This window comes from Macaca thibetana, chromosome 1, assembly GCF_024542745.1.
Source record: "Macaca thibetana thibetana isolate TM-01 chromosome 1, ASM2454274v1, whole genome shotgun sequence".
Classification (NCBI taxonomy): Eukaryota; Metazoa; Chordata; class Mammalia; order Primates; family Cercopithecidae; genus Macaca; species Macaca thibetana.
Window position 1 is genome coordinate 119,741,073 of NC_065578.1, and position 16,786 is coordinate 119,757,858.

General features: G+C 44.6%; 1 protein-coding gene, 2 non-coding genes and 1 pseudogene across 18 annotated transcripts in view; 2 read left to right on the plus strand and 2 right to left on the minus strand.

Annotated features, from left to right (window-relative positions):
• The window catches only part of LOC126931165 (myomegalin), a 382,023-nt gene that overhangs the window by 314,495 nt on the left and 50,742 nt on the right, over window positions 1–16,786 (plus strand). The gene's annotated exons all lie outside the window — the stretch shown is intronic.
• The window catches only part of LOC126931509 (neuroblastoma breakpoint family member 3-like), an 833,099-nt pseudogene that overhangs the window by 64,335 nt on the left and 751,978 nt on the right, over window positions 1–16,786 (minus strand). The window lies entirely within an intron of this gene.
• On the plus strand, window positions 4,348–4,419 carry TRNAQ-CUG (transfer RNA glutamine (anticodon CUG)). The gene has a single exon. It is a non-coding gene; the product is annotated as a tRNA-Gln (tRNA).
• On the minus strand, window positions 10,688–10,851 carry LOC126944142 (U1 spliceosomal RNA). The gene has a single exon (XR_007721961.1). It is a non-coding gene; the product is annotated as a U1 spliceosomal RNA (small nuclear RNA).

Here is a 16,786-nt window from a genome sequence, read left to right on the forward strand (position 1 = left end):
TGAGTGTGTGTTTATTCTCACTTTGTTCTTGTTTTGTTGTTTAGTATTTAAATAAAATGAGATTATTTATCCTCATACGGAATTTCCAAAACTGATATATGCATTTAGCATTTTGTTAAATGATGGAGAGAAAATTTAATTGCCTTACTTTGAAAAGTTTGGCATAGGTCCTGTCACATTTTTGATGCTTTTGATCACAGTTCTGTCATTAGAATGCTGGCAACTACATGTTGCCATGCAAGGAGTATCCTAACCACTTTAATACGGTCGTTTGAAGCGCTGCAGGCAGTAACTACTTGACAGCAGATCACAGTGTTTTTATTGGTGACGTGAGAGAGAAATAGAACTTTCTGCAGTACAAATGTCCTGTTCACTAATCCTTGTGCTATTAGCTTACAGAGGTTTGACTCCTGGGTCTGAAAAGGGCACTTTCTCCTGCTAAATTTTGAATATTGACACCAATTAATGCCTCATCTTCAGACCCTGGGGAAGATGACAATCAAAACCAACTGCTTTCATGAGAGACAGAACCAGAAATTGAAACCATTCAATCCCTCTACACCCAACAATCCCACATGTCCCCTTTTCCATCTCGTACCCCCTCTTCCTCTAGACAGAAGAGGTGGGCACATGAGAATTGTAAGGCTGGAGTTTGAGGGAGAACTTTAGTTCAGAAATTTTTTTTTCTTTCTCTTTTCTTTTCTCTCCTTCCTTCCTTCCATCCTTGCTTCCTTCCTTCTCTCCCTCCCTCCCTCCCTCTTTCTTTCTTTCCTTCCTTTTTTTTTTTTTTTTTTTTGTATTTTTGGTAGACACAATGTTTCACCATATTGCCCAGGCTAGTGTCAAACTCCTAAGTTCAAGCGATCCACCCACCCTGGACTCTCAAATTCAGAGATTTTCTATAAATTAGACATTACACTCAGAAGCACCCTGATGCAAGGCCAGCAACTAGGCCCATATATCGGAATAACAGGGTTTTCTAGAGCATTCATCTGCTCTTTCATAGAAAAGTATAAAAGGTCATGAAAGGTTTTTGAAACTCTTACCTTATGGTCAAACTGATTATAATTAAATTTGTGTATAAGGTTTTATTACAATTAGCTTTAACATTTTAATACACCACACAAAGGTAAAATTTGGTTTTCTCTTCATCAAAATGTTTGTGTAATATTAATAATAGATACAATTTTTTTTTTTACCTTTTGGCTAAATGATTGACTATTTTAAGATGACCTATGATCCTATCTTGTGATATCAAGTCTTTCAAAACTTCGGCAAACTTTCTAAGAGTAAAATTTCCATATTGAGCCTTTTGGACCTCAAATTAACTTTTTGGATACTAAGTTCTTGAAGTCCAAGAGAGATATATTAGGCTTCTTAGGCTTATTTGTTATGCTAGAATTATGCAAGAAGCATTGTCAAATCTGAGGTGGTGCTTCACTTCCTTTGGGTTCTGTTGACACAGATGTGTTGTTAATGTGTGTTCCAGGATTGTATGAGATTCCTAGAGTTCTGATATGCTGTCAGTGATAAGTACGATTATTATGTTAAATTGTCGGGTGCCACAAAAGCAACAGAATTCCCTTGTCAACTGTGTCTATAACTATGGCTGTCTTAAGGCTTTTGTCATCCACAATTGTTGTTTTGCTTTGATTCTTCTTAAAAAAGTTACTTATAATCAGTTACAGTCCAGGCCTTGGTTCTTTGGGGAAATCCATGAAAAGGACTCTTGGAGGCAGGTTTCTGATAACTTGGAGATCATGCCATTGAACCAAAGAGAAAATTTCCAAGGCACTAATAGAAAGGCTGATGTGTTCATAGAGATTGCTAGCCCAGTATGAAGCAGAGCAGGAGATGATTGCATGGATTGGACTAATAGAGGACTGAAACAAGTTTTTATGGTCTTTGTTTGTTTGTTTGAAACACTGTTGATTCTTCAGAGTCTGGAGAACTTGTTTCCTTTTGAGCTATTTATAGCCTGCAACAATTGAGTAGAATAGTCCTCTAAACAGAATTTGAGGCATATTTTTCTCTCTGTCAAATTTCTCCAGAATTTGTAAACTCAATATTCTTAACTCATGACCATGTGTTTGTTTGCATAAGTTCAATAAGATTCTGTTTTCTTTTATAACCTGACACAGGTGGAGGAATTGATAATTTTCCCAGGGCTTTGCCTGAAATGGCGTTGTGAAATGTTCCAGCAAAGTCCATTTAGGAGAGCCTATATGAACAATGATTCTTGCTGCACTTTGTGTGGGTAATCAGGCCAAGTATACGGAACTGAAGCTTCTTTTGCAGGTAGGTTGGTCCTGCTGTGTTTTGTCTTTAGTGGAAATGGGGAACTGGAGAGAGGAAGATTGTGTTTCAGGAGAAACTACAGTATTAGATGAACGTTTGATTCCTGGGTGGCCATGCGGTCACCCATGGTGTGGAGCTGCTCAGGGTGCCCCTTCTCCACATGACACAGCCAGGAAGCTGGATGACCAGATTCCCCATGATTGAAGAACTGACAAATAGAAAGTGGGGACTGAAATCGATCCAATAGTCCCATAGACAGTGTTTTTGGACATAGAAATGGACCCTTCTGGTCTTAAAGCTTGAAACTTACATTTGTTTTATCTGAGTTCCTTCCTCAGGAAAGGACCCTCAGGCCTCTCAAAAAGCATCATAGACCCGAACCTCAGCAGATCACAGCCTCCAGACAATAAGATGTCAGCCCCCTCACTCATCATGAATGCTTCCTCACCCTTCCCTAGTTCCTCTTTTCCCACACACAGTTATGTTTCTTCCCTGCTAAATAAACCCCTCACTTTAGTTGATCTGGGAGATTGATTTGAGACTCATCTCCCAGCTCCTCAGCTATAGCACCCAATTAAATCCTTCTTCCTCGGCAACACTCAACGTCTCAATGATTGGTTTTCTGTGAGCTAAGCAGTAGGGCCTAGACCGAACTCCTGGGCTTTCAGTAACAATACATGTAAACTTTTACAGACTGCAATTAATGGATCATGAGATATTGAGAAATTGGAATGGCATCAACTTGGCCAATTCTGAGAAAACACCCTGAGCTTAAATGTCAGGGCTCTGCCTCCTGACCTCGACAGTATATGGTTGATTTTGAGTCATAGCAGGTGAGTATGGCCTGGTTTGAGTGTTTTATAGAAATATAAAACATGGCAGACTGCATTTATTTTAAATCCAACAAATCTCCATTTCTGGTGAGAAAATTTTGTTAAAACCAACCAACCAACCAAACATAGATGTATATGAAGAAGAAAATGAAGGATTCCCTGCTTCCCAATCTCACTGGATTGCTGTCTTCTATTATATACTACAGGGAGGAAGGGGGCAAGGCGCCCAGGAAGTCCCTTATCCTGTTTTGACAATCATCTAGCCTCTTTGGGCAAACAGAAAAGAGGGAAAGCATAAAGAAAATAACAGAAATTTTGCAGACATTTCATCTCCGGGCTGGGCGCGGTGGCTCACACCTGTAATCCCAGTACTTTGGGAAGTCAAGGTGGGCAAATCACTTGAGGTCAAGAATTTGAGACCAGCCTGGCCAACATGGTGAAACCTCATCTCTACTAAATATACAAAATTTAGCCAGGCATGGTGGCCCACGCTTGTAATCCCAGCTACTGGGGTTTACAATTACTTGAACCCAACAGATGGAGGTTGCAGTGAGGGGAGATTGCCCACTGCCACTGCACTGCACTCCAGCCTGAGTAACAAAGGAGACTCTATCTCAATGCAAAGAAAGAAAGAAAGAAAGAAAGAAAGAGAGAGAGAGAGAGAGAGAGAGAGAGAGAGAGAGAAAGAAAGAAAGAAAGAAAGAAAGAAAGAAAGAAAGAAAGAAAGAAAGAAAGAAAGAAAGAAAGAAAGAAAGAAAGAGAGAGAGAGAGAAAGAAAGAAAGAAAGAAGGGAAGGAAGGGAAGAAAGAAAAAAAAGTGAGGGAGGAAGGAAGGGAGGGAGGAAGAGGAAGGAAGGAAGGAAGAAAGGAAGGAAGGAAGGAAAAGAGAAAGAGAGAGAAAGAAAGAAAAGGAAGGAAGAAAGGAAGGAAGGAAGGAATTTCACCTCGGCACAGGAAACTCTTATGACGGAGGCTTCAAGGGCTCTTCTCTGGCCCTAAACCCACAGTGGATGTTGCCTCGTTTTCCGAGGTACAAATGCAATGATAGGAGCCGATCAAAGGAGAGGGCAGAGAGAAAGCAAGAGGGATGGCTCCTTCCTACTGATCCACTTTCCTCGAGTGTTGCTTGTGGGTAATAGAAATGCCTTGACATGGGTGGGTGGGAACTATTGCCACTTATTAGGAATTCAGACACCACCAGCAAATTTGCATTGTGAGGTTCCATGGTGTAATGGTGAGCACTCTGGACTCTGAATCCAGCGATCCGAGTTCGAGTCTCGGTGGAACCTTTGTGTGTGTACCTTTCTGTTTAATTAGGACGGTAGTGCCGTGTTTTGCTCCCTAAATGGAATGGGGATTCCACTGACGTCCACAAGCTCTGAGCTGCGGGCCTCCGTGTCCCTTCTGCTCCCGCTGTCTAAGCCTCGCGATGTCCCCCGCGCTCCTTGTCCCCTCTTCGTCTCCGTCTTCGGTGTTCGGAGTCCCAGAAGCCGGGTTTTTCCAGTGGCCGAGACCACAGGGAAATTGCCGAATCATCCAGTCGGGATCACCGAGCCTGCAGGGTCCCCTTCCTGGGCGAGCCTCGTGGCACCCAGCAATCGGAGGCCCGGACCTCCCGCTCCCCCGCCTCGGGGTGAGAGGTCCCCTCCACTAAAAAGGCTGCCGCCCCTCAGTCCTAGACCCAGAGATTCCTTTCACCCGGAAAATCTCGTAATGTCACCCATTGTCATTTTGGTAAGTAAATGGTAACGTGGGAAATTTTGATGGCGTTAGCTCAGTCATTGGAGATTGTGTCTCAGCTTAGGATGGATGGTTGGAGACCTAACTTGGGAGTAGGACTGCTTTATTCACATGGTCCATCTGATTCCAAATGTTAATTTATTCACTTCTTCCTATTAAGATTTTTATGCCGAATCTTTAGCGCCTGCGTCTCTATTGCGGACCCTAAAAGTCACTGTTTCACTAAGCTTCGGAACCTGACTCCGGGAAATCTCATTTCTTTATCCCAAGATCTGAGTCGGAAAGAGAAATCCTCCCGGCGGCCTCTTCAAGCACACGGTCTGGGAGCGCGGGTTCTGATCCTCCGCCGCCCCGGCCGAGCTCCCGCGGCACCACGGGGAAGAGGAGCCTGAGCAGCTCTGAGGGGCGAGTCCCTGATGGTGGGGCTCCCCCTCGTCCCGTCAGAACCCTGCCCCAAGGAGAAGACGCCTTAGGACGCTACCAGCGTTAAAAATGTTCTCTCCTGCTCTTCAGAGCACTTGGAATGAGGTTCCTGATGGCTCTTGGGAGCGAACTAAGATGTCGCTCCAGGCGCTCAGGACCATCGCTCTCATTTTCATGTTTTGGGACTGAGAGCGATTACGAAGGACTGAAAATCACCGCAGTCTTCGAAGGGCTCAGTTTGGAGGACGAGCCGGGGTTGAGGGGGGTGAGATGACGCCTTCTTGGCTCCTTGGAGTGGACTAGAAGGTAAGGAAACACACAAACTCTGTTTCCCCTTGCAGGCTGGACTGCAGGGCCTGGGGAGGAAAATTGGACAAACAGTAACAATATTTATGTACAGGTTGGCTGCACGCGTTAAAAATTGTTATCCCAGGCCGGGCGCGGTGGCTCAAGCCTGTAATCCGAGCACTTTGGGAGGCCGAGAGAGACGGGCGGATCACGAGGTCAGGAGATCCAGACCATCCGGGCTAACACGGTGAAACCCCGTCTCTACTAAAAATACAAAAAAAGTAGCCGGGCGAGGTGGCGGGCGCCTGTAGTCCCAGCTACTGGGGAGGCTGAGGCAGGAGAATGGCATAAACCCGGGAGGCGGAGCTTGCAGTGAGCTGAGATCCGGCCACTGCACTCCAGCCTGGGTGACAGAGCGAGACTCCGTCTCAAAAAAAAAAAAAAAAAAAAAATTGTTATCCCTAGAGGTAAGTGTAGGAACGTGACCGGGGCACTGCTGTTCACCTCCAGTTTTGCAGCATATGTAAATTTGACAACAGTGTATAGTGCATAAAAATTCATTCCTGTTTACAAATAATTGATCACAACCAGTTACAGGTTTCGTTGTTCCTTCTCCACTTCCACTGCTTCACTTGACTAGCCTTATAGGAAAAAAAGTCATTTGTAAATATGATATTGTTTCAGTTGATCCTCAGCCCACTCATTCCCCACCCCCTGAAAGTAGCTGGAACAACAGGTATGCACCACATGCTGGGCTAATTTTTGTATTTTTACTAGAGATGGGGTTTCGCCATATTGGCCAGGCAGCTCTCGAGTTCCAGAACTCAAGTGATCCACCTGCCTGGGCCTCCCTGCACCTCCCTGCTGGGACTACAGGTATGAGCCACCCTACTTTGTCATCATTTGTATTTTGAAATTAAATATTTTGTAGTCATTACTCTTCAAAGACTCTGGGTTTTGTTGCATGAGCATGATGGGGTTCATGACATGCTACTCCAAAATACAACATCTTGGGGTATTGAATGTTTTATGCTAAAGGAATTTGAGTAAACAACAGAAGCAGGAAGGTCATTGTCACCCCACCACCTGCTGCCCTTCTTCTCTGAAGTCGATTATAAGACACTTATGTGAGAGGTGCCCTCTCTGTACCCAGAGGAAAGGTGCATCCTCGATTCTGAAGACACAGGGACACAGACAAGAGCCTGAACACAGAAGCCGGGCTACGTTTTCCTCAGTTTGTTACTGCTAGGTCATACTCTTATTGTCTTATCATACTTCTCCATGATTATCCATTCTTCAACAAACTGACTGTTAAACAAAAAAAAAAAAAAAAAACACTGAGATTTAGCTGTTTCCATGGGCCTTCATTTCCTTTGGAAGGCGCTCCTGTCATGTAAAACGTACATTAAATAAATACACATGCTCTTCTCTTGTTAGTCTGTCTTTTGCTGTAAGGGTCTCAGCAGTGAACCTAGGCTGGGTGAGGAAAAGTCACCTTTCCTCCTCTACATGTAGAAATATCTTCCACTATAAAACTATAAAAAATATATATATATTTTGACAGGATCTTGTGCTGTCATCTAGGCTGGAGTGCAATGACGTGATCTCAGCTCACTGCAACGTCCGCCTCCTGGGTTCAAGCGATTCTCCTGCCTCAGCCTCCCGAGGTGTTGGGATTACAGGCACCCACCACCATGCCCGGTTACTTTTTGTATTTTTAGTAGAGATGGGGTTTCACCATGTTGGCCAGGCTGGTCTCGAACTTCTGACCTCAGGTGATCCACCCGCCTCGGCCTTCCAAAGTGCGGGGATTACAGGCATGAGCCACTGCACCCAGTCAAAACTATAAGAATTTTATTAGAGCAGATTTGAAGCCAGAAATTGAATCATTGTTCCCCTTTGGATGAGCTGTACGGATGAGCTAATAAACTCCCAGTTCCTCCTAGATACAAATACTTCTCTAGCTCATTCCCTGAAGCTCCTTGAGGGTCAAACCTGCTGGAGATTGAGGGGCCTTCCTAGAACCTCCCAGCTCAGGAGGTTACTGCTGGTGAGAGGATTGCTGCAGTCTCCCTGGGAGGGTGCAGGGTCACTGGAAAGTATCACTGCTGTAACTTCAGTACAAATGGTTTTCATCACATCTGCTCTTTGTGCAGTGTTGCAGGCAAAATACAAGAGCTGACATGCACATGAGTAACATATGCACATTATCAACTGTGCCTGAATCACAAAGTGCCACATGTTATGCACAGTTGATGAGTGCATATGTTTACTCATTTAGTCCTTACCTCAGGCCGGAGGTCACACTATCACTTTCACCTTCCATATGAGAAAACTGAGATGCACAAAGACATTAAGTGACCTGCCCAGGGTCACTCAGCCAGGAAAGGAGGATTTGAAAGCAGGAATTTGAAGTGAAGGCAGCCTAGCTCCAGAAGACGTTCTCAGAACCACTGTGTTTATACTGCTCCTAACGAAATCACCCTTGCAAAAATTATGACAGTAAGAAAAACCTGACATGGGAAAACTATGACTGTGAAAGAAATCTGACCTGACTGACCGCATCTTACTTCTAACCTCTGAGCTGCCCTTGTCCATTCCTGGGCATAGGACAGGCTAAGAGGAGTTTAGTTCCAAGTCTAAGTCTGAAACAAAGCTGATTACCCCTTCCCCAGACAAACTCCTTCCTATCTTGGGGATCAGACCTCCTCAGCAAAGCTAACAAATTAGGCACGAGATTGGAAATTATGGCTCAGGAGCCATGCAGCCAGAAGCCACATGATTCCTAAGCTCCCCAACTGTGCCTATATATAACATTGTTAGCGTTAAACTTTAGATTGGTGTTCAAGATATTTTTCAGACCTTGCCTTATGGTGGACTAGCTGGCACACCCAGACCAGTAAACTGGCTCATCTGGTCCTGTGGCCCTCACCCAGGGACTGACTCAGTGCAGTAAACAAGCTCTGACACTGTGTTTTCATCCCCAACCCAACCAATCAGCTTTGCCCATTCCCTAGCCCCCTGCCTGCCAGACTATCCTAAACAAACAAACAAACAAACAAAAAACCCTAGTCTTTGAATTTTGGCAGATTTGAGTAATAATAAACCCCTGTCCTGGTCCCTCAGCTACCTCTGCATTTATTAAATTCTTTCTCTGTTGTAGAAAGCCTTACCTGGACAATCGGCAAGATAAACCTACCGGGCAGTTACATTAATAAAAGAGAAACACAAATGGTAAGCATGCTTGAAAAGAAACGTAAGTCTGTGTATTTCTTTTGAAGAAATACAAAAGGAGGAAGAATGATAAGACAGGCGATACACTGTCCTAAATATTTTCATGATTCTCCCGCCTCCCCCATATTCTTATCCCAACAACTGATCCCCAGAAACCTTCAAGTTAAACACCGTCCTGCTAGAACTGGGTTTGTCCTTCTCTTTACATTTTCCTCTCACCTGCCCCACACCCCTTCCATATCTAATCTGTTCTTCCACTTCCAGGTCATTGAGGATTTTCCATTTAAAAATTTAAAAAATTCATAAAGGGGAAGATAACTGGTCATCCATATTCACACCTCCTGGAATTAACTACTCTTAACATAGGTACATGTTTTTCTTCCAAATCACTGCTAAGCTATTGTCTTTTAAAAAAAAAATTATACATGCTAATCATAGACCATACTAACAGTAGAGAAGATGTAAACATATGTAAAATTTTTGAGCACCTTCAGTTCAAAATTAATTTCTCATAACGTTTGGACAACACTGGAGTAAAGGTCTTGTGGTATATCTACAGAGACAGGAATGTATATTTTAGCTAGACTATCCCCGCCAGGCCCCAAAAAAGAAAAAGAAGAAAAAATAATAAGGATATAGATACCTGAAAAAATAATAAAATAATAAAGATGCATATATGTATGCTTTTACAAAATTTAGCTTAGACTCTATTATTATTTTACAAATATCCCATTTAATAGTGCTTAGACTCTATTTTTATTTTACAAATATCCCATTTAACTGCAGACAAAGAGACAGAAACAGAAATGAAGGAATTCCTCAACTCCCAATCACATTTAGAGAGACATTTTTCTAAAGGAATCCTCTAAGGGTAAACATACACTAAATTGAGTAGAAGACATTAAGATTTGGAGTGGTTTTCTTATTCCTTTTCACAACCAAGTTGATTAAGGTGTGAATCGACTATGGTACAACGCATCCATTTCAAGTTTGATGACGTGTCTATTACTCTAAAAGGTCCTCTCGTGCCCTTTGCAGTCAGTCCCGCCCTCTGCCTGACCCCAGCAATCAATGATGTAGTTTCTGTCACTATACAGGTTAGTTTTGCCTGTTCTAGAAATTCACCTTGATGGCGCCTCACAGGATGCCCTCTTTTCGTCACTCGGCATAATGTTTTTGAGATTATCCATGCCATCTCATGTTTCCGTAATGTGTCCCATTTTATTGCTGGGTAGTTCGCGTAGCTGGGGTAGATTGCAGCCCTTTCTGCCCACAGGTGAGACTGCGGTTCTGATTTGCAGGCCTCCGTGAACATGAGCAAGGGCACCTGGACGCGGGGAGAGCCCTCCCGATCCCCTACAGAAAGCAAGCGTGTTGTGTCTACAACCGAACAGGGACACTGCTTTTATCACAAAGAACAGCACCAAAGGCCCTGCTTTCATCCAAGAGAACAGCACCCGACTGCGTCGAGTTTCTACCTGGCTCTATGAGGTGAGAACACGTTCCCCGCTAGCACAGAAATCCCACAAACTCCTGTGGGGGCTGCGGTTAGAAGCAGAGGCTGTGTGAAGGGTGACTGGGGGCTACGAAAAAACACGAAGGTTTCCACAGAGCGTGAGAACTCAAGAGACTGGAGACCATAAAACAATCTGCAAAAAGCAGCCCCACGTGTAGAAACGGAAGAGAAGGGCCCTGCGGCCACTTAACTTGTGTTAAACAACCTCACGGCAGCGGAGAGGAAGGTAATACGGTACTTCCTGTTTCCCATCACTGTGATTGTGAGGAGAACGCTTAACATGCCACCCAAACCACGAAACTGTAGAAATCAAAAACAGCTCTTTACGTGGAATCTACTTTTTCACTACAAAAGTTCAGGGGAAAGCGCGAACGCAGTCCCCCACTACCACAAATTATGCAGTCGAGTTTCCCACATTTGGGGAAATCGCAGGGGTCAGCACATCCGGAGTGCAATGGATAAGCCTCGCCCTGGGAAAACCACCTTCGTGATCATGGTATCTCCCCTGCCAGGTAAGTATGAGCTTCTGTACTTCCGCCCTGCCACAGCTCCATACGCCTCCCCCTTTACACACACGGTCACTTGCCCCGCGCACCCTCGAGCCCTCCTAGCCCTGACACATAGCTGGGACTCTCAGGTCCGACCAGTGGTCCTGGGCTCGCTCCTACAGCACGGGAACTCCTTCGTGACGAAGCAGCCGGTGGCGAAGCGGCAGCCCCTGCGCTGCCTCATCTACATAGAAGTCGCCCTCTCCGTGATGTCACCGACAGCGCGTTCCCGGTCCCCGTCTGCTTTTCCGCCCCATCGTGCGCCAGCTCAGCCGAACAACCTGCTGCCACAGCCTGCGGGGACAGTGACGTCTGCCTCTCCTTTCCCTCCCTTCCCCGTCCCTGGTCTTCCCCTAAGAAGCGGGCGTTTCTGTTGTAGTTTTTCGTTTTTGGTTTGGCGCCGAGTCTCGCTCTGTCGCCCAGGCTGGAATGCAGTCGTATGATCTCGGCTCCCTGCAACCTCCGCCTCCCGGGTTGAAGCGATTCTCCTGCCGCAGGCTTCCGCGTAGCCGGGATTTCAGGCGCATGCCACCAAGCCCGGCTAATTTTTGTATTTTTAGTAGAGACCGGGTTTCACCTTGATGGCCAGGCTGATCTCGCACTCCTGACCTGAGGTAATCCGCTGGCCTCAGCCTCCCAAAGTGCTGGGATTACAGGCCTGAGCCATCACGCCCGCCCAGAAGCCGGTTCTTAGACTGTGTTGCCGAGGACGTCTTTGGCAGACAGCTGGAACCTGTCCACCCTTCTTCAAATAATGGCTTGTAATGCGCAGACTAAAACATGTAGGATTACACAGGAAACTGGTTCTCTTCACATCGTTATCCTTGTGATGTAGCATTCTACTTGAAATTACAAGTCGTTCAATATCAGAGAGAAACCAGATCTATGAAACTAGAGAGGCTGCTCAGATGACTGCAAACCAGCCATCCTTACTTGTTTTATCACTAGCACTGTTATAAAGATGGTGGTCCAATTTCATGAATTTTGTAGGGTTTTTTCAAATACAGCAATGTACAAATATGCTGCCTCAGCAGAGCACACTGGACATTCAGGCATGGTGCTGGAGTTTGTCATCTCTTCCACAGCCTTCTCTAGACCTTAGCACTTACCTCGTGTTAGCACTTTATGCTCTGCAAAGACAGAAACAAAATGGTCCAAATTTGGGGGGGAAAAATATATGTGTATATATATAAAAATATATATTATAAATATATATATAAAGAAGATATATATATGTTTTTTATATATATATATTTCTTTTTGAAAGCACTGATGGTCAAAAGCTCAGGCAAGGTGTCCCTCTTTGCCAGGAAGGCTCATTCCCAGATGGTCTTTCCCACACTGAGGGCAGGAGAGGAAAGGAGCTGCCTCACTGAGAAATTGTTAAGAGCGCCAAAAAGCCCAGTTGAAAGGGTGTCACAGAGTAGGAAAAACAAAAAAAAGAAGAAAAGAGGAGAGAGAGACCTCAGTTAAGTCTACAGCTGTCACTTGTTTAATCATCTCTAGTCTTCAGAAACCATAAAATCAGTTTTCTCAGAAGTAAAACAGGAAATATATAACATTAATAATTTGAATAGAACACATATAATGCACACAAGAATGAGAATCACAAAGAGGATCTGTATGCCAGAATAGTAAGGGAACCTATTCCTATTCCATTAGGGAGCCAACTAAAAACATCAGGGAAAACGTCACATCCCAGTTCTTCTTTCATGATTTCTTGTAGCCAAATGACTTCTAATTTTTTCCAGATGAAGTTCTACTTCATGGAAAGTATTTATATATGGATACGCAACAAGACATTGTAACCAGCACACATCCACCTCCCTGATCAGCTAAATCTATCATCTAAAGCGGGCTGCGGAGGCTGCTGTGGCTGCGGCTCTCCCCTTGTGTGTTCTGGGCTGTGTTGTACTAAATGGAAGAGGAGGTGTGGGCAAGCGTTGTGCAGAGATCACAACCAGGTGAGCAGGGGGCTGCTCTCTCCACACTATCAGTTGACAATGTACATTCCTTTTATGAACTCTTGTAAGTGCTGCTATATCTACCCATTGTTTTTGTTTTGTTTTGTTTTGTTTTTTTGAGACAGACTCTTTCTCTGGCTCCCAGGCTGGAGTGCAGTGGCACAATCTCCACTCACTGCAACCTCTGACTCCTGGGTTCAAGTGATTCTCCTGCCACAGCCTCCCAACTTGATGGGACTACAGGCACATGCCACTGGACCCGGCTAATTTTTGTATTTTAGTTGGCCAGGCTGATCTCGGACTCCTGACCTCAGGTGACCCACTGGCCTCGGCCTCCCAAAGTGCTGGGATTACAGGCGTGAGCCACCGCGCCCAGGTTCCACCCATTTTTAAATAAGGATAATATTGTCTTTGAAAATATGTATCATCTAAAGTGATACGATTATCTAGTACAACCTTAGCCAGTGAATAAATAGCTTTTTGTTGAGCTGTGAAAGAGGCTAAGTTTCATCAGTAATATTTGTTTCTTTCTTTTGTCTTTTTTTTTTTTTTTTTAAGACGCAGTCTTGCTGTGTTGTCTAGGCTAGAGTGCAGTGGTGCAGTCTTGGCTCACTGCAGCCTCCACTTCCCTCGCTCAAGCAATCCTCCCACCTCAGCCTCCCGAGTAGCTGGGACTACAGACACGCACCACTATGCCTGGCTAATTTTGTTTTTGTTTGTTTGTTTGTTTGGTTTGGTTGTTGAAAGACAGGGTCTTGCTATCTTGCTCAGGATGGTCCCAGATTCCTGAGCTCAAGCAATCCTCCCACCCGAGCCTCTCAAAGTGCTGGGATTACAAGCATAGGCCACCACGCCTGGACTCGTTATTTTTCTTTCAGAGAGAAGGAGTGACTCTGTCACCAGGGCTGGAATGTAGTGTCACCATCATAGCTCACTGCACACTGGAACTCCTGGGTTTAAGTGATCCTTCCACCTCAGCCTCTGAATCACTAGGATTATAGGCCAGAGCCACCATGTTCAATTTTTATCAGCAATGTTACCTAAGGTAAAAGAAGGATTTCTAACCATGGGAGGCAACATCCCATCAAAGCAAAAATGTGCTCCCCAAAAATGTTTGGAGCTATCTTCTTAATGGACAGGCAGATAATTAGCAAGTTTTCTCCCAATAGGATCTCCAACTATTACTAAAATAGAGTGTGGTGGACATGCCTAGTGAAAAGTTTGAGGATACTCTTCCAATTTTTTTTTTTTTTTTTTTTTTGAGATGGAGCCTCTCTCTGTCTCCTAGGCTGAAGTGCAGTGGCATAACCTTGGCTCACTGCAACCTCTGCCCCCCAGGTTCAAGTGATTCTCCTACCTCAGCCTCCTGAGTAGCTGGGAGTACGTGTGAACACCACCATACCCAGCTCATTTTTGTATTTTTAGTAGAGACGGGATTTCACAATGTTGGCCAGGCTGGTCTCATACCCCTGACCTCAGGTGATCCACCCGCCTTGGCCTCCCCACTCATGCAGTGTTGGGTTTCTTCAGAGGTATATATGTATAGGGGTGACCAAATATCCTAAAAGACATTGCACTTCATCATTCCATGTCTTTAGACATTTAAGGGCCATGGATGGTGATCTCCTCCAGAGACAAAATAAATGCTGGTGCAGAACAGGTAAGTGTAGTATAATTTGTCTACATCAGCTTTCAGCATTTAAACCATGGGTCACACATGTTAGAGCAAGAGGGCAGGTTGGATCCTGATAGCAGGAGGGAGTGTTTTTGTCTTAGCTTTCCAATAGCATCATGGTGTTCACCACTGACATTTCAGAGTGAGGCAGCAATTTTTTGCTTGGTTGATGTTGTCTCCGATTTTTTTTTTTTTTTTTTTTTTTTTTTGGCAGCCGGGGTCTCACTGTTGCCCAGGCTGGAGTGCTGTGGCAACATCACAGCCCAGTAGAGTCTTGACCTGTTGACCTTCAGGGCTCCATGAATCATCCTACCTCAGCCTCCCAAGTGCTGGAGTTACAGGCACACACCACCACACCCAGCTTATTTATTTACTTTCTCAGACACGGTCTCACTCTTTTGCCCAGTCTGGAGTGCAGTGGTGTCATCAGGATTCACTGCAGGCTTGAACTCCTGGGCTCTAGTCATCCTCTCACCTCATACTCCTGAGTAACTGGGACTATTATTGGGTGCCACTATGCCCGGCTAATTTTTATATATTTTGTAGAGACATTGTTTCACCATTTTGCCCAGGAAGCTAGTCTCAAACTTCCGGGCTCAAGTGATCCTCCTGCCTTGACCTCCCAAAGTGCTGGGATTACAGGCAGTTATTCTGACAGTACAGTTATGATGGTTTAAACTGAGACATGGGGCCGGAAGGTTAGGAAGAGTCAGACAGATTCGATAAACAGGTTTTGCGTGATGTGATCCCGAGTTGCATCGTGAGTGCAATCAGGGGGAATACTGGTGAAGTTTAGCACAGGTTGTACCAATGGGTCATTATGGTCAAAAGTGGTTGGGAGTTTAAGGTGGCAAACCCAGCACCTTGTCAAATTTCTCACAGTGGCAATGGTTTGTGAGATTCTGATCAGAGAATTATCCCTCCCTGCTGTAATCAAATTAATTAGGGACAGTAAAACAACAATCTGATCACAGGCATTTTGCTATGTGTGTAGGTATATATATATACACATACACGCAATAGGACTAGTGTGTCATATCTTTAGAGAATATGCATATAGGATGATTTTACCAAAACCACCAAGAGAGGACCCCTACAACTTAAAGGAGCCCTAACAGTGTACATATTCCAGTCAACAGAAAAAGCGACCAACCCTTTCAGTTGCAGTTAGCACTGGAATTGTGAATAACTGGTTATACAGCCCAGTATCTTGGGTGGAAGTGGGCTACAACAGATGTCAGCGACTTGCCGTCTTGGTCAGGGATATTGCAAGTCACCTTTAAGTGAAAACCTCCACTGACAGATGTCCACTCTGGAGAGCTGCCTTTTAGATACGAGAAACATGAATCTGTGTGTCAACGCCCTTATGTTTACTGCCACAGAGATTGGGCAATAATACCTGATGTGAGCCAGGTGCTGTGGCCCACACCTCTGGTCCCAGCTACTTGGGAGATTCAGGAAGGAAGATGGCTTGACCCCAGGAGTGAAAGGCTACAGTGAGTCATAATTGCACCACTGCATTCTTGCCTGGGCAACAGAGGGAGACCGCATCAAAAAGAGAGAAAGAGAGAAAGAGAGAGAGAGAGAAGGAAGGAAGGAAGGAAGGAAGGAAGGAAGGAAGGAAGGAAGGAAGGAAGGAAGGAAAGAGAGAAAGAAAGAAGGGAGGGAGGGAGGGAAGGAAAGAAAGAAAGGAAAACATTAATATTAATAATATATGTTTGGTGCCCTCCAGTGGGCTTGGAGGGAATATTTTATTTGATGTTTCCAGTAAACAACATCTCCAGATTATAGGCCACAATTTGTGATATTTTCATTTCCCAGCAGCTCATTATGAAAGGCATCCTATATTAATTTGGAGCTCTTGGTAAGAAGTCTTGTGAGACCTTAGCAATGATGGAGGATGTTACCTTTAAGAAGTACAGTACAGGTTCATAAGCCCCTTCATCTAACCACTGCATGGGTCTTCCTGTTCTAATTTCAAAGGGAGAAAGTGAAAGTTTTTCTGAAACAGTGGGTGATCTTTGGCCAGGGAAGGTTAAAAACTTCTGTTAGTTTTGTCAATTGAGTTTTTATTGTATCATTATTGGGTTGCACCAGTCCAGAGGACTAGGGGTGATAGGCACAATGGAAATGTTGGGACATAGGCCAAACGTTGCAAATGGATCCAACTACCTGCCTGATACAGTGTGTTCCTCGGTTGCTATGGAGATCAGATGGCACTCCCCATGAGGAATGATTTTTTTCTAATCACAGTCTACCTGCTACTTG